The sequence below is a fragment of the Sorex fumeus genome, unplaced genomic scaffold (assembly GCF_029834395.1).
Source record: "Sorex fumeus unplaced genomic scaffold, SorFum_2.1 ptg000043l, whole genome shotgun sequence".
Classification (NCBI taxonomy): Eukaryota; Metazoa; Chordata; class Mammalia; order Eulipotyphla; family Soricidae; genus Sorex; species Sorex fumeus.
In genome coordinates, this window is record NW_026606100.1 from 41,398,573 (window position 1) to 41,425,129 (window position 26,557).

The window sequence follows — 26,557 nt, forward strand, 5'->3', positions numbered from 1 at the left end:
GTTGAGACGGAAGCGGTCATGGAAGCCCTAGCCAATCAGGGCGTACAAACTCAATACATCAGGATCCTTCGTGAGCTCTATTGCGGATTCACTACCAAGATCCCACCATTCTACAAAGAAGTAATCATCCATATCAAGAGAGGGGTTCGGCAGGGTGATACCATTTCACCAAAACTCTTCAGTGCCACCCTCGAGAACATCATGCGACGACTGGAATGGGAAAGCATGGGAGTGAAGATAGATGGTCGGCAACTACACCACCTCCGCTTTGCTGATGACATCGTTCTAATAACACCAAACATTAGCCAAGCGGCACAAATGCTGAACGACTTTGACCGTGAATGTGGAAAGGTCAGACTACAGCTGAATCTTACGAAGACAATGTTTATGAGAAACAGCCTTGTTCCTGACACTCCATTCGCTCTCAACGGAACCACCATCTCGGAATGCAACAGTTATTTATACCTAGATCGAGAAATCAACATGATAAATGACCTGGCACCTGAGTTGCGCAGGAGGAAGAGAGCGGCTTGGAATGCCTTCAAGAGCGTTGAAGAAATAACTAAAAGGACAAAGAAACTCCAGCTACGAGCACATCTCTTTGATTCCACTGTTCTTCCTGCATTAACATATGTCTCAGAGACCTGGACCCTACGAAAACAGGATGAGAATGCTATTCAGGTCTCTCAAAGAAGAATCGAAAGAGCTATGCTTGGAATATCACGATTCACTCAAATGAGGGATAGAATCCAGAGTTCTGATCTGCGTCAAGGCTCAAGAATCAGGGACGCTGTCTCATTTGCCAAGACATCAAAAATCAGATGGGCTGGACACGTAATGAGGTTTACAGACAACCGCTGGACTAGAGCCATTACTGATTGGATTCCACGGGACATCAAAAGATCACGTGGACGCCCACCTACAAGATGGTCAGACTTCTTTGTCAAGACCCTGAATGATCGGTTTGAGGCTCTGCATGTTCCTAGAATGAACAGATACCATTGGGCTACGCTAGCACACAACCGGGATGAATAGAGACGTTACTGGCACCCGCTCGAGTAAATCGATGAATAACGGGGATTAAGTGATTAAGTGAAGTGAAGTACAAAGGAAAGCCTCTTGTTAAGCAGCTTTAAGCATAACTGATACATTAGATGTATTCAAGAATCTCAGACTTCCCCAATACACCTTTCTTTCCCAGAGTCATGTTTTCCTTCATTAACTCTGCTACTGATTGAGTCAGGACAGTATAACAGTACTTCCTAGCATTGGGGATCAGGGCATGTATTGATAATCTGATGAAACTGCAGATTCTTCTTCGGGGGATGAAAAGAGTGCATGTAAATAGTTACATTAAATTTTAGGGAGTTATTTGTGGACTCCAGGTTAAGAATATTCATGATTTAAACCATAATTTAGGGGGATGGAGTGATAGTACACTGGGGAAGGCATTTGTCTTGCACATCGCTGACTCAGGCTTGATCTTCAGCACTCCATATGCTCCTCTGTGCACCACCAGGAGTAATTCCTGAGTGCAGAGTCAGGAGTAAACCCTGAGCATCACCGAATGTGATCCAAAAAGATCAAACAACCCAAAAACAAAAACAAAACCATGACTTAGAAGATAGTGACATTTGGATCTTGTTCCTTGAACAACATCTAAGGCAAGATGAGGCAGAAGCACATAGGTATCCTAAAGGAATTGTTCAAGAAAGGATTTTGGTGATGGTAAAGGATATGAAAGCAGAGAATAAAGAGGGGAACAAGGAGAGAAGAAGTCATCCAAAATGGATAAAGGTAGGTAAACTAAAGGTATTCTTTTACGTTTCAGTAATCCGAGTCTGCAGGAAAGCTTTGAAGAGAGCAAATAATGCCCAGTGGTCATTATTAACAACTCCTGTGTAGCTGGAACAACTGATTATATCTAAAACTTTCTTTTAGACCTGAAACAGGTAAAAATATTATCACAGAAGCTCTTCACGCCTGTTCAATGGTCCAGACATAAAAGAAATGCTAATTATGGGAACTGAGCTGTGAATTCTGAAGGACCCTTGAGAACTGAAAAAAAAATTATCTGGTGGTCTTAGGTTGCTGGAAATTTATTAGAGTGTTTTCAAATTACTGTTAACTGATTTTTACCTTAAGTGCTCCCCCTGGAGTTGTTTTAAAGGCTCTTGACAAAGAATGATTTCAAAGGGGTAACGGCATTGGTGGAAGATCTCTGGGGCGAGGCAGGGGTACTGTAAGGCAAAAAGCCCAAGTGAGGTCACTGTGTTCAGCTGGGGCAATGTGATGTGCTTGCCACAACCTAAAGTGCCCTTTTGACTAGGGCTCACTGGGGCTCCTAATCGTCTCCTGTTTCCATCGTCACCAATGCCAACTACCAAAGAAGATGAACGTAATTATAACAAGGGTCATAAAATGAGGCCAAGGACCCATTTACATTTCTGTCCCATTATGATCTCAGATTGCATCCCGGCCTCTACAGTCCAAGCATCTTCTCTGGGCTTTCTCTTATCCCCACTGACCTCTGCCCCCCCCCCCAAGTCTCTACCATTCTCCCCTCCCTCATTCTGCCCTAGTCTCAAGGCCATTGCTCTATTTTTGGACCATCCCAGGCTCAACCCTGGCCAGGGCCTCTGTTTTATGTCCCCCTTCTGCCAGGAACATTCTCTTTTGAGATAATTGCATGGCTGACTCATTCTTACATTTAGGTCTTTGCAACTTTCTGTCCTCTGCCTTGTCACTTATTTTCAGATCCTCCTCTTTTATTTATAGTATCCATCACTCTCTAAAATAATCTTTTGATCTCTCTTAATCCTAGTATCTATCTTCCACACTGGAATATGAGCTCCATGAGAGCCAGGCCCATCTATATTTTGATTATTTGCTGTAACCACGCAATCCTCTGCCCCACTGTGAGACACACACACACACACACACACACACACACACACACACGCACAAACACCATCCAAGATTAGCACAGAGAATGCATAAAATAAATATTTCATGTATAAGGATATGAATAATCAGTGATAGCTACCATTTTTCTTGAGCATTTATTTTGTACCAGAAACAGAACTAAAGGTTTTGTTTATTTGTTTTCACACACACTATCTTACTAGATTCTCATACAATCCTGTTAGTTTCCATTAGCTCCCGTGGTTCCAAGGTCAAAGCTAACCATTCACAAACTAGCAATTGTCAAAGACCTGAATTGAACCTAGGTATGTTGGGCTGCAGCATACCTTTTTCTTCAAAGGATGAGGCTGTCAATAATTAAGTTTTGTGGTCCAGATGACCTCTCTTGTGATTATGCAATGCTGTTGTAGTAAGATAGCAGCCAAGGAGAATGCATACACAAATGTAGCTGGATTGGGTGGGTGCTAACAACACATTTTTACAAAATCAGTGGAAGGAGGATTTGTCCTATATTTTCCTGATCCTTCCATTACATCATCATTCTATATACACTGCGGTACAAGAGAGGATGGTGGTCTAAAAATAAAAGAGTACCCGTCCGTGCCCGTCATCCACCACCATGGGTACTGGTGGAGGGATGGGCACTTGATCATTGTATAACTGAAACCCAAGCACATAATTTGTAAGCCTATAACTGTACCTCATGGTGTTTCACTAATAAGAAAAGAAAAAAAAAGTGTGATGACAAAAAAAATAAATAAATAAAAATAAAAGAGTAGAAGTAAAAGTAAATATGTGTTCTGTTCATGGTGCCATTTTCCAGAAAGAAAGGAGCAGATGCTACTGGAGAGTATTTTTCCCTTGCACTGCGACACCGCATAGGGTCCCCTGAAACTTGCCAGGATGATCCCTGAGTGAAGAGCCAAAAGTGCACTGAGCACTGCTGGGTAGGGTGCCCCCCCCAAAAAAAAATAAAACCAAAAAAGGGAGCAAATGCATAGTCATTTTAGGAAGGCAAAATAACTGAGAGTTTAGGTAGGAATTGTAATTGTTGACTCAACCTCATCAATTGTATAGCCTTCAATTAAGGCTACTGTAACACTATAGTACTGTCCTCCTGTTGTTCATCGATTTTCTCGAGTGGGCACCAATAATGTCTCCATTGTGAGACTTGTGTTACTGTTTTTGGCATATGGTCTACGTCACGGGTAGCTTGTCAGGCTTTGCCGTGGGAGCGAGATACTCTTGGTAGCTTGCCGGGCTCTCTGAGAGGGGTGGAGGAATCGAACCCAGGTCGGCCATGTGCAATGGCAGATGCCCTACCCACTATGCTATCACCCTGGCCCCGAAATAATATCTATTAATAAAATATATGAATAATAAATATTGATAAAATATATAAATAAAATCACTGTCACTGTCCTCCCCTTGTTCATCGATTTGCTCAAGGAGGCCCAGTAATGTCTCCATTTTGAGACTTGTTGTTACTGTGTCTGGCATATTGAATACATAATAGGTAGCTTGCCAAGCTTTGCTGTGCGGGTGAGATACTCTCAGTAGCTTGCTGGGCTCTCTGAGAAGGGTGGAGGAATCAAACCCAGCTCAGCCAGGCTGGCTGCATGCAAGGCAAACACCCTACCACTGTTATCGCTCCAGCCTCTTTATGTTTGATTAATATACGAATATAATATTCAAACAAGATTAAAACTTTCTAAAAGCTTAATTCTGATTCCATTTTAACCAAGATTCCATTCACATTGCAATTACACATGATTTTGTATATCTGTTTTTTCTCTAGCAAATGTTGGGGTTATTGGCAAGAGGCAAAAGATGTGAGATGAGTCGCATGTCTGAACTAGTCCAGAGAAATCTCTTGAAGCCTCATTGGGAAGGCGAACATTATCTGTGCCCAATTGCTTAGTGAATTAGGGGAACTCATAAAACTGAGTATTAGCACTAAAGCTAAAATACTGATACTAATACATCTTTGGAGGTCTGAGCTGGGAGGTAATGGTTGAACTTGGAAAGTGTGGAAGACAAGATGAAGCCATGGTTTCTTTTCTACTTGGGTAAGAGCCAGGAGGTTAATTTGGGTGAGAGCCTGAAGCTATGAGACCTCTTCTTGGTGCTCCACTTCTTCCCAATACTCTACTGCCTCCTGGTACTCTACTTCTCTCTTGGGTAGCTCCTAGGTCACTGGGAACACGAGACAAAGCATCTACTTCTTCCTGGAAAGAATCATCCCTCAGGAAATAGCCTCCAGTCCCTCAGTAAACCCACGGGATTCTTAACCCACCAGGCACCTGTTCTGCAAGGAGAGCACAGTTTTCTACACACGGGCTTTAATAGTCAAGCTGGTGCCAAAGATTTAAGCTTCAGACTCACGACTCTTCCTTGGCTCCGGGGCTTCCTTTAAATCCAGTTTCAGCAGGATCTGTGCCTAACTAGAACCTGCCATTGAAGAGCTCAGTGTCCTCAGCAAAGACTCCTATTAGTTTGGTTCTCCCAGAATCTGGCATACCCTTGCTATTGCCTGTGAGTACCTTTTCCTCTGAGTCCTACCCTGTCATTGACTAAAATTTCCCTTGTCACTGTGGTACTAAGGTCATTCTTATCTCCCTTACTGTCCATGCCATAGAAATGATCCCGGGAGTCTCTCACAAAGGTCCTTAGTAAGTCTGTCTTAACAAGTTTTATTGATGTTTAACAAGTGTCATTGATTCTGTTTGGTTTTTTTTGGGGGGGAGGGGAGGGCCACTCCTGGTGGGATTCAGGGGATATTCCTGGCTCAGTGTTTGGGGGCACTCCTGATAATTAGGGAATCATATAGTGCTCAAGATCAAACCCAGAGACCTTTTGCATACAAAGCATACACTCAGACCTTTAAGTCATCTCCCCAGTCCTGATTTTTCCAAAGGAAAGCTGCCCTTCTGGGTAGAACCAGAATCCAACATAGATATGGAGGGCCTATTCTTTCTCAGCCTTCAAGGAGTTATCCTTCCCCTCAGTTCCATATTTTGACTCTGTTTTCTAATGGGGACCACGAGCAATCTTATTCCTTTTCATTCATCCAAACATTCATTTTATCGAAATGTCTGTTCAATGTGTTATGTTTATTATTGTTTATAATTACTATCTAAAATGACACATGCAAGTCACAAAAAAATGAATTTCTTTGGAGCATTTAAAACAATTGCACTGGGACTGGAGCGATAGCACAGCAGGTAGGGCATTTGCCTTGCACGCGGCCGGTCCAGGTTCGATTCCCAGCATCCCATATGATTTCCTGAGCACCTCCAGGGGTAATTATTGAGTGCAGAGCCAGGAGTGACCCCTGTGCATCACCAGGTGTGATCCAAAAAGCAAAAATAAAATAAAATAAAACAGTTGCACCATATGCTTTCATAGTTCTATTATTTCATTCTCCCACCTCTCCTCTGAGGTGGGGCCCTTCTTATCGAGGTCCCATACTGACAGAGGAGGTTCTGATACATGATATAAACTCCCAAATATCAGTCCATCATTCCAGTTGGGAGCAGGGTGGGGGGAGAGGAATAAATTCCAAAATCATCAGAGCAGTGTTGGAAAACCTAATGGTTTTCATAATTTTAATAACAATCGAAGATATAATTTTTTCCAAACTTGAGGGAGGTAAAGAGGAGTGAGTTAATTACTGACAATCTACTATGATTTGATGCCAAGGTTGAGATACCCTGATCTAACTCAGTTTTATATACTGAGCATTAAGTTCTGACAACAATGTGTGAAGTTAGTGTTTTAGATGTTAAATGAAGCTAATAAGAATCCAGGCAGGGATTTCCTTTCATTATACTTTGAAGTCTATGTAGACATAATCTGAGACTAATTCATAATTTAATGAAATATATAGCATCCTTTGAATATAATATATAGTATTTTGACTGAAGAACCTAGTAACTAGAATAGAGTAAACTCTCAATCACTTGATCACTAGATATCCTGTTACTCATCGATTCGCTCGAATGCATGCCAGTAATGTCTCTATTTGTCCCTGTTGCATGCTAGCGTATCCCAGTGTCGTCTGCTCACTCCAGGAACACAAAGAGCTTCACACCGTTTGTTCAGGATCTTGATGAAGAAGTCTGACCATCTCGTAGGTGGGCAGTCATGCGTTATTTTGATGTCACATGGAATCCACTCAGTAACAGCTCTAGTCCAGCAGTCTTCACATCACATTACGTGTTCAGTCCATTTGATTTTTGATGCCTTGGCAAACTAGACAGCATCCCTGATTCTCGATCATCAATGGAAGTCAGAACTCCGGATTCCTTCTCTCACTTGAGTGACGCGTGATACTCCAAGCATAGCTCTTTTGATTCCTCTTTGGGTGACCCAAATAGTGTTCTCATCCTGTTTTCGTAGGGCCCAGGTATCTAAGTCATATGTTAGTTCAGGGAGAACAGTGGAGTAGAAGAAATGTGCCCGGAGCTGTAGGTTCTTCATCCTCTTAGCTATTTCTTCCATGCTGCTCTCTTCCTCCTGCACAGCTCAGATGCCAGGTCATTCCTCATGTTGAGTTCTTGACCTAGGTACACATAACTGCTGCTTTCAGAGATGTTCATTCTGTTGAGAGCAAATGGAACGTCAGGAACTAGTTTGTTTTTTAAACATTGTCTTCGTGAGACTCAGCTGCAGTCTGATCTTTCCATACTCACGGTCGAAGTCAGCCAGCATTTGTGTCACTTGGCTAGTGTTCGATGTTATTAGAATGATGTCATCAGCAAAGAGGAGGTGGTCAGCAAAGCCGACCATCTATCTTCACTCCCATTCCTTCCCATTCCAGTTGTCGCATGATGTTCTTGAGGTTGGCACTGAAGAGTTTGGGTGAAATGGTATCACCCTGCCGAACCCCTCTTTTTACGTCGATGAAAGCTTTAAATCTTGAGGGCTTTAAACCTTCATTGATTTAAAGCTCTCAATAACAAGAGGAATGACAAGTCTTAATGTAGTTTCTTAAATTGGTTCAGGCATCATCTCATCCCATTAGGGTTGGTTTTGCCCCCCAGGGAACATTTGGAAATGTCTGGAACTGTTTTTCATCACATAGAAAAAGGTGAGGTGTGCTTCTTGAATCACATAGGACAGGCCAGGATGCCACTGAACATCTGTGGGTGTTCAACATCCCCACCAAAACAAAGGAACCATACTCTAATATTAGTGGTGCCAAGGATAAGATGTCCTGATCTCTTTCAGCACACTTTCAGACGTGTGTTGAAAATAATGAGCCAGAAAGATGAGGCAACTTGCCCACGGCATTAATAGTAGTTTATGACAAAGCCAAGATGAGAAACATCCCCTGGAGACTTGTACATGTTCTTATTAGATCTTAAGCAGTTGATCAGCCAGACTGCCTGCCATAAGAAGAACAAATCCTGTGAAATAGATCAGCGAAGCAAACCAAATACAATTACACCAACTCAAGTGGAATAGGCATGCAGTTCCACAGTGTACAGTTTCAAAGTCAGCATCACTGCCTGAACACACATCTAGGAGCAGTTCCAAGCCCTAGGAGACCAAGACTTGGGACACAGAGTGCTCACCTACAGGCCTTTGCTGCCCTTCACTCTCCCACTCCCATGTCTTCCTTTCCTTAGGGTGCAGAAAAACACAGAATGATCTAGGGGAAGAGGAAATTTTCTTTTAATAATTAAATAGGCAAGTTAAAAATAGTGATGATGAAGAGCTTATATCAGTTCAAGGTAAAAGCTGCCAGAAACTAATTCTCTTCAAAATATATTAATCATTTGCATTATTTGTGTCACCAGAAATTTTTAAAATTTCTCTGCCAAGACGTAAGTTCGGTCCTAGGGGAGAGAAAGGCAGCAGGAGAAAGGGCTATCCAATATTACACACACACACACACACACACACACACACACACACACACACACACACACACTATCCTTGGCCTCAAGAGATGCTTGATCCAAACATTAGTCTTCTTTGCAGTGAATGGCCCTCACAAAGTCACATGGCAAAAAAAAAAAAAAACCCTACTCATAGTAAGGGCCTAAGCGAAACATGACTCACCTGTTTTCTACAACATTTAACACAGAAACATTCAGTGGCAGCTCAAGAAGTTGTAATTTTGGAATCAGGCCTGCGTGATAGACAATTTCTTCTATCTATGAAGCTCTGTGGGGAAACTCCCAATGCCCTGAACCTTATCTAAAAGGGCAGAATAACTCAATGCAATGCGAAACTTGGTTTAACCAAGAGAGGTCTGAGACCAGCTGCCCCACCCTAAGCTGAAGGATTGAGAGCCCCTTTAAAGGTGCCTTTAGACAGCAGACTTGCATCTATTCTAACAGTGTCTAAGGTACACCTCAGTGAAAGCTGAAGATCTGGGTTAACACAACTCTGAAGATCAACTTTATTCTTGAATTTTCAATGAAAAATTAAACATCTTGATAACTCTGGGTACTAATGGCTTTTATTTCCATTGCAACTGCTTTCTGAGACGGATAATTCCCCTTTAGATTTTTATGAGTTTGGCCCAGAAATTAGATACTCAAGTCATTAAACATAGAGGAGCCTGAGACACCGAAAAAACAGTAGCATCTATTTAAGGATTTGGCTATCACAGTCAGCTAAGTGTCTTGGGGGAGTGAGTGGAATTTGAACACAACAGTTGGGTCACTTTGCTTCGTGAAGCTCAATGCTAAGAAAGACACTCTTCGGGCACCTGTTTGGACATGAACAAGGGTATTAACCTTGGCGACAAACAGCTTGTTGGACAGAGCTTCCCAATCTTGGAACCCTCAAAATGAAAGCAATAAAAGAAATTTAATGTTTTTCCATTCTCCCCAGGCCTAATAATTAAATTAAACTCAACCAAGATTGACAATCTACTAGCCCCATCATTGGATAAAAGGAAGGTTTGACCTTGCAACAAACAGGAAGGACAGATTCTCAAAAGAAAAAAGAAGTTTCACAGAGGTAGGGTGGGATGGGGGGGTGGAGGGTGGGAGGGATACTGGTATCAGTGGTGGTGGAAAATGGGCACTAGTGGAGGGATGGGTACTCGATCATTATATAATTGAAACCGAAGCACAAAAATTTGTAAGTCTACAACTGTACCTCATGGTGTTTCACCAATAAAAACTAAAAAAAGAAAAGAAAAGAAAAAGAAGTTTCATACTCCTCACCCTATTGAAGGCTTGCTACTTTGTCCTTAGTTCTGAAGTCACCCTCCGCAGGAAATACACCTCATACCCAGGGCCAATTTGCAGGCTGATATGGGGTTGCTGTATATAGTACCCAGGAAATCTGCCCAGCCAGGATTTAGGGTTGAAATCCAGCCTCAATGGAGAAGGTGTTGCGAGACAAAGAGACATTAGGAGGGGTAATGGGGTGGACTTGAAAGGGACCAGTGTTGCCCAGAGAATAAACTACAGTGCCCTGGGCAGCACTCTGTACGCTGTAGAGCAACACCAAATTGTTTGTTTAATTACCCATCTCATCCACTGGGCTTTGAGTTCCTTGAGAGCAGTTGACTGTGCCTGGTTGCCCAGTCACGGAGCTCATTAAACGTGAAGTAGACAGGGGTGGCAGAGGATGCTGGGAGCATGGAAGGGGTGAGGGCAAAGCATCAAGGACCCGGGGCTGCTGTACCAACCCGTACAGCCTCAGGACTCTAGAAGGCACATTCTTTGATCTAGTCAGACTGGCCAATTCTGTGGGTGTAGGGGAGGGAGCCATAGTGCCCTCCTACCCTGCAAGCTCATCCTGAGCATCATCCTACAAGATAATTAAAATGTGCCCCAGAGGGAGGGTGGTGGTGGTCAGGTGCCACGGGACCTCAGAACAGAGACTCAGCTCCTTTTCCCTGGTCCCGGGGGATATCTGGCAGGGCCCAGGGCTGGGCGTGCGGAGCAGCCAGCATCCTGACTGCCTTGATCCCCACCACGCTGATCCTCCCCAAGTTCCCATGGCCAAGTCCAAGAAGAGCTCCCCAGGGTTTCAGTTTTCCCAGGCTCTTGTTTCTCACAGTCAGTTTCCGGAATTGACTCAGAACATTGTCCACCCTGTTACTGGAAGCCCAGTACTAAGGCCCACGGCCACCTGCTTCCCCTACAAGCTAGAGTAAGTGCAGCCCAAGGGGAGAAGGATGTCGGGGTGTCACTTTCTTTTAAGACTCATTATGTGAACTGCATATGGGTGCCATTTAAGCACATTAACAGCCATGATCCAGAGACTCACAAATGAATCTTGGGACCAAGCAGCTCGCTGCAGAGATGCCTCTGGACCTTGCACCAGGCCAATTTCACCAGGGTACCTCAAACGGGAGTAGGCTTTGTTCCCTCCAACTGCCCCCTGTGAAACCTGGCAGCCACAAGCTTCCAGAACCCAATGAAAAACCCAGGTACAGGGACAAGTGACTGCCAGGGTTTAGGGACAGGCTACTCCTTCCCATCTCCCCGGCCCTATAGGGTCCTGGCTGTCACACCCACAAACTGCCTCCAGGTGCCATTTAAGCGCATTAATGGCCAAGATCCAGAGACTCACAAATGAATCTCAGAACCCAGCGGCTTGCTGCTAAGATGCCTCCTAACCCTAATTATTTAAAATTTTAGAATTTCAGGAGTCCGCAGCTGCTTTTGCGGCCACGAGACATCTCATGCTATTCACAACAAGCAATACAAAATAAATTATCTAGCATCTGCCTGTTGGGCAGGTTTGAGTGGTGGTGGGAAAATTCAAAATAATGGTGATGGGAAGGTATAATGGTGGTGGGATTGGTGTTGAACTATTGAATATAATCTGTTATTGTGAACAACTTTCTGAAAATAAAACTTTAAAAAGGAAAAAAAATAAGACTCATTGTGGGAGGAGGGGAGCCAACCTGATTCTGGCAGGATGCTGAAGCCAATACACAGAGCCAATCTCAGCAAAGCTTCCTGCCAGCCCCATGGGGTACTGGGCAGAAGCCAGGGGCACGGCTCAGTAAGCAAGTGCAGTGAGCATGGGGGAACTGCCCCTTTACTCCCGCAACTCAAAAACCCCCGGAGCAAGGATGCAGTGTTTTCCTTCCTGCTGACCCAGCAGGACCACCACATGGCAGCCCTATCACAGCAGCTAGTGGGGGGTTAGAGGGGCAGGTATCACTTGGGTGGCAACAAGCATAGCTGTGGGCTCTGAGCTGAATGGTTACAAACAAACACCCCATACCTACATCCTGGTTTGTTCCTGTGATCTCTGGGGGTTGGGGATTTGCTTTGGAGGTACAGCTTGCTACTCGACAATCTTCAGATAAGATTTTGGTGTCTACTGTATTATTTATTGCATTGATTCTCTGCCCCTTTATCAATATCCAATCTTCCCTGACTCCCTACCAACAATGTTTCGATCCTGAGTGCAAATAAAGACAAGATGTGCTGTGATACGTCTTTGCACCTGGAATGCTCCCCTTCAAATCTCACTGTATCTGGAAAGAGCCCACTAAACTGCCAAAACCAGAAAACAAAAGTCGGGGATGGATGAGTGGGTTCACAGGTGGCTGCAGGTGAAAATGAGCCCAGGTGGGCAAGAAAAGATGGAGAGAGAATTGATGTGTCCCCGAAGGTCAGAGGGACAGGCTCCCCCTACGGAGGAAGGTTGAGGAAGACTTCAAGAAGCTGACAACCCCTGAGATGCATCACTTCCTCTCGTCACTCTCTGTACCCTTGGCCTTCCCATCACCCCCTAGAGCTTCTGGCTGTGTCTGGAAAAAATGCTAAGCAGCTTCTTGCAAGAGCTGTCACCTGTATAAACTCTGGACAGAGCACTCACAAGAGAGGCCATGTGCCTTGCAGATGGAACATAGTGCTCTTGAGAAGTGGGCTGCAGGGAGCACGTGGGTGGAGTTCCTGGGAGTAGCCATGTGCAGACAAGGAGACAATGCCCAACCCCCCCTCCACGCCCAACCCGCCCCCCAACAACCCTGAAGCAGACTGCTTCCCTTCCAGCCAGCTCCCGCATGGAATTTCACCCCAGGGAACAACCACTCGCCCCCCCTTCCACCACCAGGTGGAACATCCCAGACTTGTTGGAACTGGGGGAAGGAGGAAGGATTCTGGATTCCTTCCCAGTCTGAAGGGTTTCCTTCTGATAGGAGTCACCCAGAGCAGTGAGGGTGCTGGGGTCCAGCTGGGGAACAAGGAAGGCATTCCTGAGAGAAATCAGGAGAGGGTCAACCAGCTCACTCTTCCTACCCAAGCCTGGGCCCAGCCTCCTCCAGCAGGGGACACAGCTAAGGGAGAAACCCACTGACCTGGAGGCTACACTGACTTCACCCTACTGCTTAGACTGGGGTCAGGGACTCGCGAATGCCAGGGATGGGCATCTCTGTAACTAGAAAAACTCGGTCTCCCCTTCCCTGAGGGCTGCATAACATTGGTTTGCCCTTGCTCCTCCCACAGGGAGATTAGGTTTATTGAGCTACTCCCACCACAGTGCTCCCAAGGCACATCCCATTCCATCAGGCACTCCTAATCTTATTTTGCTTTTCTCTTTCCTTTATGTTCTCTGCATAGCTTAACAATGTCCCTTTTGTATAGATACGGGAATACAGTTGATGCTATGCTTTTGTAACATGGGAGTTAATTGACTCCAAATATTTATTCCTGGATATCAATCATATTTACTTGACTTAAGCCTCAGTTGCCCTTACTTCTTATCACCCCCCCAAAGGAGGATCTTGGTGGACTCAGGGCAAGCTGTAAACTACCCTGGCATCGAAAAGGGATAGGTTAAGCACCATAAAAAATATAGTAAGTTAAGAACATGGTCATGGAATAAATTTTGTCATGACCCAAAAAGAAGTAACTGAATAAGGACCTTGCAGGGGTTAGGAAAGACTAACCTGGCCTGAGGACTGTAGTCTGGAATATATAGCGAGTTGTCCCCAGGAAGAGCTACTCTTTAAGCTTAATAATATACCTCTTACTGTGTTCATACAAAATGACTAGAAATATTAATATTCAATATGACTGTTTAAATGGACTCTCGGAGAGCCTGGCAAGCTCCCTGTGACGCATTCGATATGCCAAACACAGTAACAACAAAGTCTCCAATGGAGACGTTACTGGGCCCGCTCGAGCAAATCGACGATCAACGGGAGGGCCTTTACCTTTTTACCTTTACTAGCTAAGGAAAGGAGACTGCAATACACTCTCGATGGAATCCCACACTTGAGCGGATCTCCTAGTAATCTGGAGGGCTGAACCCCCAGATGAGATTTTGTCCTTGAGTTAATCTCCTAGAAGTACTTCCCCTGAAGGAGGGGCTTTACATCTGTTTATTGTTATGGGCTGGAGCTATAGCACAGTGGAAGGGCGTTTGCCTTGCCAGCTGAGCCGGGTTCAATTCCTCCACCCCTCTCAGACAGCCTGGCAAGCCATTGAGAGTATCCCGCACAGCAAAGCCTGGCAAGCTACCCATGACGTATTCAATATGCCAAACACAGTGACAAGTCTGACGATAGAGACGTTACTGGGCCCACTCGAGCAAACCGATGAACAATGGGAGGACAGTGCTACAGTGCTATTGTCATGGTAATGTTCAACCCCAACTATGTGTACCCCCACCCTTCACAATTTCTATATAACTACACTTCTGTAAGAGAGAAGTGGAGGGGAGAAAGGAATAAACGGTCCCTACCTGTGGCCCCTTCCTTCATTTCTCATTGGTCAGCCTAGGGAGTCGGTTCTTGGCCACCAAAGTCACACAAACGCACCCATGCATTTGAACTCACACCTGAGTATCTGACATGTGCAGACTCCATACCCCAAGAGTCGCTGGTCTGTGGTCACACTGGGCAAATATCAAGCGTCTACTGTATTCAGACCAAGGAAGTTGGTTAGTGCTCACAGCTGCAGAGGCACTTGGAGTCTCAGTGGTACTGGGAGGCCTATACAGGGCTGCACGTGGATGGAACCAGGGTCGACTGCAGGCGCCTTAAGCTCTGTGTATCTCTCCAGCCTTAAAATAGGCCTTTCTTCAGCTCAGATAGCGAAGGGACCACCAAGTAAAGGGTGTTTGGAGGGCCCGCTTGGGATGGGAGATGCATGCCACAAGTAGACCATAGACCGAACATGATGAGCATTCAATACTTGCATTGCAGACCACAACACCCTAAGGAAGAGAGAGTAAAGGGGAATGCACCTGCCACAGAGGTGGAGGGGAGTGGGGTAGAATGGGGGGATGGGAGGGATACTGAGAACATTGGTGGTGGAGAATGGGCACTGGTGGAGGGATGGGCACTCAATCATTGTATGACTGAAAGGTAAGCACGAAAGTTTGTAAGTCTATAACTCTACCTCAGGTGATTCATTAAAAAATAAAAATAAATAAATAGGCTTTTCTTGACTCCCCAAACCCCAAATGGATAGGTGCCTCTTTCTTTTCTTCTCAGGATGGATAGGAATAGTGTGTGTTTGTGTGTGTGTGTGTGTGTGTGTGTCTGTGTCTGTGTCTGTGTACAATGCACAAGCTCTCCCCTGACCTCTGTGATTCTATGCAATGCCTCTCAGTCCTATCCATCTGTGATGAGTTCAGGGAGCTTTTTCTAGCCCATCCCTGCTAAGTTCCAGAGCCAGACACAGACTATTCTTAAAGTAACCCACTGGGAAAATATTATGTCCATTTTACAGAGGAAGAAAGTGGAGCTCAGACTATCTAAACAACACAGGGCAAAGGAGCAATATTCCTGATTGTCCTTAGGGGCCCTCCTCCCTTGCTGCCTGATTTTTTTTTTTTTTGACAAAGACCATCAGAACAGTGATTCCCGGGAAGTTGAGGACCTTGCTTTAGGCATTTAGAGCTATAGGGTTCTAAGATTTGCATTCACAAAGAGGAGTGTCCCTCTCGGTACTGCCAGCAGGCCCTCACCCTTGCCAAATCAGGTTGTAGACAAGAACCCTGGAGGGGAGGTTGAAGCTGAAAGCCCTACAGAGGTGAGGGGAGCCCCCACTCCGCACCTAGAAAGGGATGCAGGAGGCAAAAGGATTTGCCTGATGGAAAATTTGAGGGCACTCACCCCTATGATGCAGTGAGTCCAAAGCTAGGGGTCTGAGCATAAAGGGTTTGGGGTAGGGAAGGACATAGGCCTGACAGACACAAGCAGAAGAAGTAGGTTTCAGCCAGGTTCTAAGTTAATGGGGCGGGGAGGGGGGTCTGAGCTAGCCTTGGGCTGTCCATCCCATCCACGGGCTCTCTTCCACCGGGTGCTGGGGACCCTGCTCCACCACACGGATAAGAAATGAAAAGCAGGGGCTGGAGTGATAGCACAGCGGGTAGGGCATTTGCCTTGCATGCAGCCGACCTGGGTTCGATTCCCAGCATCCCATATGGCCCTCCGAGCACTGCCAGGAGTAATTCTTGAGTGCATGAGCCAGAAATAACCCCTGTGCACCGCCAGGTGTGACCCAAAAAGCAAAAAAAAAAAAAAAATGAAAAGCACCGGGGACCCCACTTAACACAGTGCCCCACTAGACCCCAGCCATTGCCCATGTCCCAAGCACTGCCAAGGCACAGCTGTGGCATCTCAGCATCAAGGGGGACATGTCGGGGCTGTACTCTCTTGCCACGGGTTCCCGCCTGCCCCTCCAGGCTGAGTGAAGGGATGGAGCAGGCAGGAGCCTGGCCTGGGAGCCCAGGAGTGACTCTGCCACCTACTGGGTTAACTTGGCCTCTACCTTCCTCATCTGGGAACTGGGGTGGCACTCAACTCACCAGCTGGCTCTGAGGACCCAGGAAATGTGTAGGCCCTGAGAACACTGCCAAGTGGGAGTAGGCACCCCCGCCAACCCTCCCACTTCTCCCCCACCCACCCACACACACACATCATCACCACCACCACCACCATCAGCACCAGACATCACCACTTTGAGCAGTTCTTTAGGGCCCAAGAATCTGTCTGATTGGCAGGTGCTGGCCTGCACAAAGCTGCTTGTTAGCTGGAGGTGAAGGATCAGGAGGACCCCAGGAATAACTTCAGGGGAAGCCCAAAGTAGATGGGAAGGACATAAGGTGAGAGAATGGACCCCTCTCTCCAGCTGCAAGCAACACACACCTCTCCACAGAACCCTAGGATTCATCCTTCTCTTCTCTCTGGCTTCCGTTCCCCCGGTCTCTGCCTCCCCATCTTTGGTGCTGCCTCTAATGTCACAACAGTCTTAAAAATGAGAAACCCATCCCTCACATGCCCCCCACCCCCCACCCCTGAATACCTGTATCCTTGACTCTGATGTTTGAGAAGTGATTTCCAAGTTGATAAAGCAACACAGAAGAGCTCTGGAGAAGGCAGTCTGGACAACGTCTGGGGGAAGAAAAATGTGAGTCCCGACTTCTTCTTGAGACTGTTGGCAGGACCCGGGCTTAGAGACTGGGTGCTCGAGAGTGACCCCAGCAAAAGGACCTTGGCAGCAGCCAATTCTCCCAGCACAGTTTTGAAACACCACCAGAGGAGGAAGCCTCTTTAATCAAATAATAAATAATCAGTCTGAGATAAGTCCTGCTAGGCTGAGCTGGGCCGGCCAATCACAGGCTTCCTGCCGACAAACCACAAGGACAAACAGACCCGGCTTTAGGAGTGAGTTTCAAGGCTTGTTATAATTTAATGATGCTGTGGGTGGTGTCTTCTTGGCTGTACCCGGAGGGGATTATCTAACTGCGGAGTGAAGTTCCCGCCTCAGAAACCTTCCTCCTTGGAAGTGGCTGGAACCGGGTCGCAGTTGAACCATCTGAGTGATGTCGGGGCACACAGCCTCCTTCGTGGCTCAGAGTTCTCACCGCTGTGGCCAGCACCGGAAGCTCTGAGAGGGTCCCAGGCCACAGGGGCAACTCTTGGGCCTTAAAGAGGTAGTGAAAACCCTGCTGCTCTCTCTCATCTGCCGGAGATGCTTTAGCACTTTTGCTGAGCTCCTGAAGCTCAGTGACCGTGAACTTCTTTGTTCTTTGGCTTTTCTTCCCTTGCCAGTGTTGTCAGGAGGCCACAGAGGGATAAGGGGATGAGTATAAGGAAGCCTAAGAGCGAAGCGTGACCCGACAACTTCCCAGCCCTCTGAGTCTGCCTGAACACATCGCGTAACCTCTTCCTGGTCAAGTTGCTGTAGGAATTAAATTGGGGGGTGGGGGGGAAGGCCTCCACCAGATCCCAAGATGGTTGTTAGGGGTCTGGAGGAGGGAATGTAAACAAACGGTCTTGTTATACGAGAGCCCAATATTTAAGGAATTTAAAGGAAAGCCCTTTGTTGTCCCCGTCCTCATGAGCAATTGGGACAGTTCAGCAATCCCACGAGACCCCTTTCCCCTTAGTTACCACCCCCAACCTCCCCCCAGCCCCCATTTATTAATTTGCTCGAGCGGGCCCAGTAACGTCTCCATTGGAGACTTTGTTTTTACTGTGTCTGGCATATCGAATCCAGCCCCCATTATTGAGTCAATAAATATTTAGTTTGCGTTCAGAGGTGGGAGTAATCACGGGGCTCCCCAAGCGCCCATGAGGATGTGTAAGGAGACAGCAAGGGGATGTTTGGGGATCCTGGGTGCAGCCAATGGCAGGGTTCCTCCTGCAGGGCTGGGCCCTGACCAAAGGGAAGAAGGGCAAAGAAGCAGTTCCAGTGGGAGTCACGCCTTCTCCAAGGGAACAGGCAGCGGTGGGGTGGGGGTGGGGGGACAAGGAAAGGTTATATTCCTGTTCATTTCTTAAAAAAATTAATTAACTAATTAATTAAAAGGCCAGGACGACAGTTCAGCTGGTGAAATGCAGGCGCTGCATGCGGAGGCCTTTGCTATTCCCTCAATTTATGCAGTTCCCTGGGATCCACAGAAGCACACCCCGCCCCCCTCCCCCACTCCTAAGAACTGAGCTGAAAATATTCCTGAGCAATGCAGGGGGTAGGCCCCAAACTAGAAAGTGAAAAGCATCACTTCCTTGAGATACAGCTCACTCACTATCTAATCCCTCCATTCAATCAATACATCTGATTCAGGTGATTCTAGTAGATTCCTGCGGTTGTGCTTTGGTCAGTTGAATCGAGTTCCAACCCTTGAGTCCCGCCCTAAGAACGCCCTTTTATTTGCCATGACTCCCCTCACCCATCCCCACTTCAGCTTAGGCAGTGACCCCAACACTCCATGTCCCACAACGTCTGTCTGGCCTCTTCTGGACATTTCCTTTAAAGACCTCCCCCACCCCCATCCCAAGGATCCCATGACAGACTTCTTTCACTTGGCGGGATGTCTTCATGGTCTCTCTTCATGCCTGTTTAGTACAAAATATCCTACCCCAAGGCTCTATCACACTTCATCCCCTGATAGACATTTACATTGTTTTCACTCGCTTGTTGTTAGGAATGATACAAGGTATCATTTGTATAGAATTGGGGCCTTTGCATAGAAGCCTCCACTCCCGTTTATCTCCAGAGTTACAATCCCCAACAGGGAAGCAAGCAAGAAGCCCAGCAGCTAGTCAAGAAAGAGAATGAAGCTCTGACAGCCTCTCTCCAGACGGATGTCAGATTCTCAGGGCAGAGCCTGGGGCCGCTGCATGCACAGAGCCATGCAGTGCAATGAAGCACTGCACATTCTCTCCCAGGGCGTCCTGGCCATGAGGGCGGTATTCTTTTGATTGTGACTTTCAAGATGTAGCACTGCAGCACTGTCCTCCTGTTGTTCATCGATTTGCTCGAGCGGGCACCAGTAACGTCTCACAACAAATTGTGAGATTTGTTGTTACTGTGTTTGGCATAACGAATACGTCACAGGTAGCTTGCCAGGCTTTGCCGTGCGGACGAGATATTCTCGGTAGCTTGCCGGGCTCTCCAAGAGGGGCAGAGGAATCGAACCCAGGGCGGCCCGGTCAGCCACACGCAAGGCAAACACCCTACCGCTGAGGTCACCACAAATCAGAAAGGATGAGTAACTTGCCAAAGATCCCTGGGACAAACTCTGTAGCCAAAATGAAGAGCTGTATTCTTTCCACTCCATGGAACAAGTCTTCGTTCTTCTCGGCTGTTTACACTCAGCTTCTAGGATGTGTCCTTCAAGGAGAGAGAGAGAGAGAGAGAGAGAGAGAGAGAGAGAGAGAGAGAGAGAGAGAGAGAGAGAAAGGAGAAGAAGAAGAAGAAGAAGAAGAAGAAGAAGAAGAAGAAGAAGAAGAAGAAGAAGAAGAAGAAGAAGAAGAAAAAGAAATAAAAAGAGGACTTCACCATTATTTATGGAGAAAATGGCCATTAGTCCCACAAAGAGTTGTTATTGTCTGCCTTTGAAAGACTGGCACCTAAGATTCAGATACATTTTGCATCTAAAGGCACAGAGCTTGCCAGCCAACCATTAAGATTTGAAAGGCAGGTAGGTGACTCGCAAATACAAATTAGGTCAGATTGCTTTTCCCAGCATCACACAGAGCAGAAGGGGAGGGGAAAGGGTGACTTCTGGAAGAGGAACTGCAAGAAGGGGGTGACCTGGGGGAGGATGATGTCAGACCAGACATTGTAGGGGGCTGGAAGGGGATTAAAGACCCTGAAAGTGTCAGGAAGAGAGAAGAGGTGACAATGAGCAGAAGAACAGCAAGGAAGTGAGGAAAAGTCCCGTGAAAAGGTTGGCCGTGCTCCTGATGTATTCCATGTATAAGAAGGAAATGCTAAATGATACAAATGTCTTCTGTAGAAAGTGCATCCGGGTTGGAGGACATCAACAGTGACCACACCAGGAAGCACTACCAGATTCTCCTTCTCTGTCCAGTCCCAGTCACAGAGAATGATCTGGGATTGAGATCCTGAAGTCCCCACCTGGAACAGGAGATCAAGGGGGAGAGGCAAGAGGGAGCAGACCAGGGCCACAGTCACCTCTGATAGGGAGACTCCTGGGCTAAGTTTTTTCTGCAGGGAGGAATGGTTGAACAGACAGCAGATGCTTGGGGGGTTGGGGGTGGTGGGGAGGGTGTGGGGAAAGGGGATTCCAGAGAGAGGGAGGCAGTGGTTCAGAAACAACCAGACCTGATCTTGAGTCTCAACTCCAAGTTTATGCCAGATTCACTTGGTTTCCTGCCCCAATATTTGCAGAATTCGATACTCATCAAGCAAGGCACTGTCAGAAAAAAAGAAGAAAAAAATCAGATAGATAAGCTTTCTAAAATAGGAAGCAGTCCCAAGAGAGTTCCAAGCCTATCAGATCTCTGAGTGAGTTGCAAGTTGCACTTCTGGAAAATGAAAGCTATCTTCAGGTTTCCACTTCAGAGCAACCAGGGTTGACTGGGTGCCAGGCTACGGAATTTAATGAGCATCTGGTCCAGGTGCTCATTTAATCAGCTGGTCCAGGGCGACGAAGAAAAAAAAAAAGAAAACTAAACAGAATGTATTAGGTATATTTATGCCCGTTTCAAAGATTGAAAAAGTAAAGTTCAGAGAGGTTACATAACTTTCAAGAAGTCACACAGCTAATATGGATAAGCAGAGATATGAACCCAAGATTTCTGACTCCAAAGCCCAGGATCTTTCAAGCTACCACTTCCAAGAATCCTTTGCTACATTTTCTTTCTGTCTCTCCTAAGTTGCCACTAAGCCCATGCTCTCGCCAGTGGTTTTTGGAGCAAGTCATTTGTGTGCGAGGGCAAACACAGAGCTTATGTCTTAGATCTTGCGCACTTAAATTCAGACTCACACATACCTGCAAGGGCAGATAGGCAATCCTCTATGCTGCGATGCTCAAGTGTGGGTCTCCTGCTTCGTCTCCTTGTGCATTATTCCCTCCAGAGAAGGATCCAAGAGTCTTCAGCTCATTTCCTCAAAGCTGTGTAAAGTTCTGGGCTGGAGCGATAGCACAGCGGGTCGGGCGTTTGCCTTGCACGCAGCCAACATGGTCGACACAGGTTCGATTCCCAGCATCCCATATGGTCCCCTGAGCACCGCCAGGAGCAATTCCTGAGTGCATGAGCCAGGAGGAACTCCTGAATATCGCCGGGTATGACCCAAAAAGAAAAAAAATAAAAGCTGTGTATGTGTAAAGTTCTGTCCTTGAGCCAGACAAATATCACAGAAGAAGATTAGGCACTTGCCTTGCAAGTAGCAACTCCCAATTTGATCCCTGGAATTGCATATGTGAGCATCTCCCAGTAATTGACCCCCGAGCCCCAATGGGTGTGACCCCAAAAAAGGTAAAGGTAAAGGCCCTCCCGTTGATCATCGATTTGCTCGAGCGGGCCCAGTAACGTCTCCATTGGAGACTTTGTTGTTACTGTGTCTGGCATATCGAATACTCTCGGTAGCTTGCCGGGCTCTCCGAGAGGGGCAGAGGAATCGAACTCAGGTTGGCCATGTTGGCTGCGTGCAAGGCAAACGCCCTACCCGCTGTGCTATAAATAAATATATGTTTGTCCTTAGATGGTTAGTGACAACCTTGCTACTTTACCAGCTTCTGTGACTAGAGCCATTTACTTCTTGCAGGCAGAGGGCCTGGCCTTGGGAGGAATCAATACCACATGATCTCTACTAACTGCCGTCAGTGGAATCTAATGGGAACATTGACGGCTACCTACTGACAAGCATAAACTGTCTCTAATTTGGCCCAGTCCCAGACACAGGTGCACAGTCACATCCACTGAATGTGGGGATTGCCAAGCAGATCTTAATCTCAAAAGCAGTCTGACACCAAGCAGGTAATGGAATTGAGAAAAATCAGGTGCAATTAAAACTTAATAGTGGGGATACAGTTATAGGAAGGCACAACCGTAAACAGACATTAATCATCTCTGGTTAGTTCTTGCTATGGCAAAGTAAACTCAGTCTCGAGTGTCTTTGTCCTTAAGAGAGAGAATGTGGGGACATGGTTTAAAAGGCGGGAACACAAGATTGTATGCTGGAGCTCAAGGTTCCATTTCCATGACTGCATGATCCTCCTGAGCACCAATAGGTGTAGTTTAAAAAAAAAAAAAAAGAACAGAGACTAAAACAAGTATTTTAATTGAAACAAAAAATTATTAGAAGTAGGGCATGCTCAAGGCCACAAAATACTTTAAGGGCCAACACAGCTACAAGGACTTGCAAAATAAATTCAGCTTATTGACTGCCAGTTTTTTACATTCATATGCTTTTACATTCATATGCTTACTAATTCTTGCATGGTGAGAAAAGATTCTAGACTGTAAGTCATTCTTCCAGTAGCCTGAGGGTTAATCTCTGTTGACCTCTTTATGTGGTGTTGTTGGATTATATGGGTTCAGAGGACTCCCTACATCAGAAGTCTCCAAATCATGAATTAACACACTGATTTCCCAGCACTGCTCTGAAAGCCCTAATAACAAGCCCAGGGATATACATTTTCACAAGAATACAAGTAATTCTGCAATACATAAGGTCAAGACCATTTACCTTCTAATTTCCCCCTAGAAAGAGATTCTCTTTTGCTTTTCATTCTAAAGATTATTTTCTTCCATTTAACTCTACCCAAGTTGTATCCCTTATAATAAATAAAAAATCTAGCAAATAAAATTTTTTCTAAGTACTGTGAGCCATTCTAAGCACATTGTTAAGCCCAAGGAGGAAACTCCCATTTTCATAGTTGATCAGTAAAAAATCAAAGAGGCCCCAATTTGCAATTGGCTTCTAAAGTGGGGAAGGCAGTCCTAGAGGTCAAATTCTTTCATCTGTAGATCTGTTGTGAATTCCAGTGTCAGAATCAAGTTGAATTGTAGGACACCCAGCTGGTGTTGGAGAAACTGCCATATTGCAGAAACACACAAGTCAAATATCAGGAGCATCGAGACTAGAAAGAAAATAGAAATTCCCCTTTACTGTCCTTCAACACTTGCAATTCTATCACTATTAAATCTATAAAAAAAAAATCACAGAGTTGTTTTTCCTCATATAACTAGTAGTCTAAAGGTAGATAATTACAGACATTAATTAGTTATTCAACACCTTCCTCCTCTTCTGTCCTTGGTCTGATGACCTTCTGTCCTTATAGGGTGTTGCTTTTTAGTATAAGCCAGGAACTACTACAATAACTAATAACTCCAAACCTCCAGAGGTTTTAAAATATATTTCCATGCATACCACACGTCCATTGCATATTGGCATAAGTCTTCTACTCATTAAGAATTATTCAGAAACCTAGACAAATGGAGGACTCAGCGTATCACATGCTTCTGGAGAGGGGTGGGGATGAAGAAGACAGTTCACTAGCAAAAGTAGGTCACATGGTCAAGCCTACTTTTAAACAGTTTAGGCAAAGCCCTTTCTATAGGTGCCCATAGGAAGGACCACTGGAAATATTCAGCAACTAGCACCAAGGATTATGACATTGTGTCATGCGTGCAAGATGGTGGGCACCATTTACCACCACACATTCAGGTTTAAGAAGCAGAGAGAGTTAATATATATGTATGTATGTGTATATATATATATATCTACATATATATATGGGTGGGGGAGGGGTAACTGCCAGGCAGCCATCCGTTTAACACATAAAAGAGTTGCTGGGACTGCCTTTGAGATTTCTACCTCCATCTCACTGGCCAGAGCTCTGTGACTTGCCCCATGGCTAGCAGGAAGGCTGCCTGTAGTATAACACTGTTCTGTCCTTCCTGCATAACCTCAGAAATAGTTGATAGTTTATTGGACTGAAGAAAAGAGAAAAACACCTTAAGAGGTATCTTGCCCTTGAGCAGTCAGGAAGGGCTTTCTTATGTTGATTTGGCTACCTGACTGGCTGGAGTGTCAGCCAGACTAGACGGGAGCTGAAGAAGGAGAGAGCAGGGCTGAAAGATGGACTACCGAGAGACTAGCAAGGAGAACTTGTGCTTGAGAGAACCTAGGCCCTCCATAACTGCCCACAGAGATTTTTCTTCCAACCAACTGCAGAAAGTAGTGGGAGGGCCATTGCCTCCCGATTTCGATTTCGCCCTGCCTTTCTTCTGCTCTTGGAATCCTCTGAAAGTATCTTCTCAGCCCAAGGCAGAGGAAGTGCTGGCTTGAAGTGGAGTGTGTGGGACTCTGAGTGTCTGACTCCCTGAGAACTTTTCATTCTGAGTTCCTATCTCCCTGTAGGATATCTCTGGAGCGCATCAGGATGGGCCAGTCCTGAGTAGCCTGAGTGATTTCTCTGCTGGGAAGAAGCAGGCATTGCCGAAGGTCTCTGAACCTGATGCCCAGCTTTGAGGGTCTCAAAAACAGAATTTTCAAAAAGCAAGAGAACAGAAAACAAACAAAAGGTGAACAGAAGCTCATCCACATTGGGATGGTTTCATCCATTCTCCAAAAGACCTTTCAGATGTATTTTCTCTGTGAACAGCTGTCTGGGGTCCACAATCCTTAATACCCTTTTTCATGGAGAGATAAAAGCTCCAGCAGTTGGCTCCTAAGAAGAACCTAACCTCAGTGCCTGGCTGAGCTGTGTCTTAGGGCCATCCTTTAGCCCTCAACTGGCTTCCTCTTCCAAAAGAAGGTGGCAGGAATGCATATGCCTGTGGGACCCCAGGACTGTGGAACCCCAGCACTGAGCTTGGACTGAACTTAGGTACATGAATTCTCAGAACAGAAGTCACAGCTCATGTGCTCTTTACAGGAGATGTGGGTGGTCCCACCCCTCAGACCTGAGATCACCTCAGACACTCAGTGGTCTGCTGCATCTTGGCCTCACTTGCAGATGACACTCTCCTTGAGCCAAAGCCAGTGGTTGGCACTCGTCCAGACAAGTCCTGATGAAGCAGTCTGCCCCCACCACTGATGGCATGCCTTGATGTTAGCCTCTTCATCTTCAGCAGGTGATCAAAAAGAATGCCCCCCCTACCCCCGCACCGCCTTTTCTAAGAATGTTCAGAGTCATCTCAGTGTGTCCTTGACCCACAACCATAAAACTGGAGCCCATTGACCTGGCTTCAAATGCTATCTCAGAGTGACCACAGTCCTTACTATTTTGCCTCTTTGTGCCTCCGCTTTCTCATCTGTAAAATGGGTATAATAACAGAGTGCTGAGGATTATTATGAGGATCAAATGAGTTAACATAAGTAAAGTTCTTAGAATAGTTCCTGGCACTTGGTATTGTCACTGTGACTTGTTTTCACTCAAAAATATTACCATTTGTGTTGTGAGATACACATAGTATAAAATTTAGCACCATAACCATTTCTTAAATGGATCTGGGTAAGAGGCATGACATGTTGGAGGTCATATTCAAGGCCTCCCACGTGCTAAGCATGTGCGCTACCCCTTCAAGCCATATCTGAACCATTTTTAAACATATAGTTAGTGACATTAAGTACATTCACAGTGTTATACCCACCTTCTCTACTCTTCACAGAACTCTTTTCATTACAAAACTGAAACTCATTAAACAACAAATCTGCAATTGTCTTTCTTCCCAACACTGGTAACAAGCATTCACTTTCTGGTTCTGAGTTTGGTTACACGAGGTACATCATATAAGTTGAATGAGATAGTATCTGTCTTTTGTGGTTGAATTAGTCACTTAGCATAGTGTCTTCCAGATTCATCCATACTGAATCATGTCAAAGTTTCCTTCCTTGATAGGTCAAACAAAGGTCCATTGTACATGCATACCACATTTGTTTATCCATTCACTCAACCATGAATACTTGGGTTGTGTCCATCT

General features: G+C 45.8%; 1 protein-coding gene across 1 annotated transcript in view; it reads right to left on the bottom strand.

Moving 5' to 3' along the window:
- The window catches only part of GPAM (glycerol-3-phosphate acyltransferase, mitochondrial), a 60,906-nt gene extending 43,223 nt beyond the window's left edge, over window positions 1–17,683 (bottom strand). Inside the window, exon 1 of the mRNA XM_056120564.1 lies at window positions 17,175–17,683. The gene's annotated coding sequence lies outside the window, so the exon portion shown is untranslated. The remainder of the gene's footprint in view (window positions 1–17,174) is intronic.
- Between the last annotated feature and the right edge of the window lie 8,874 nt (window positions 17,684–26,557).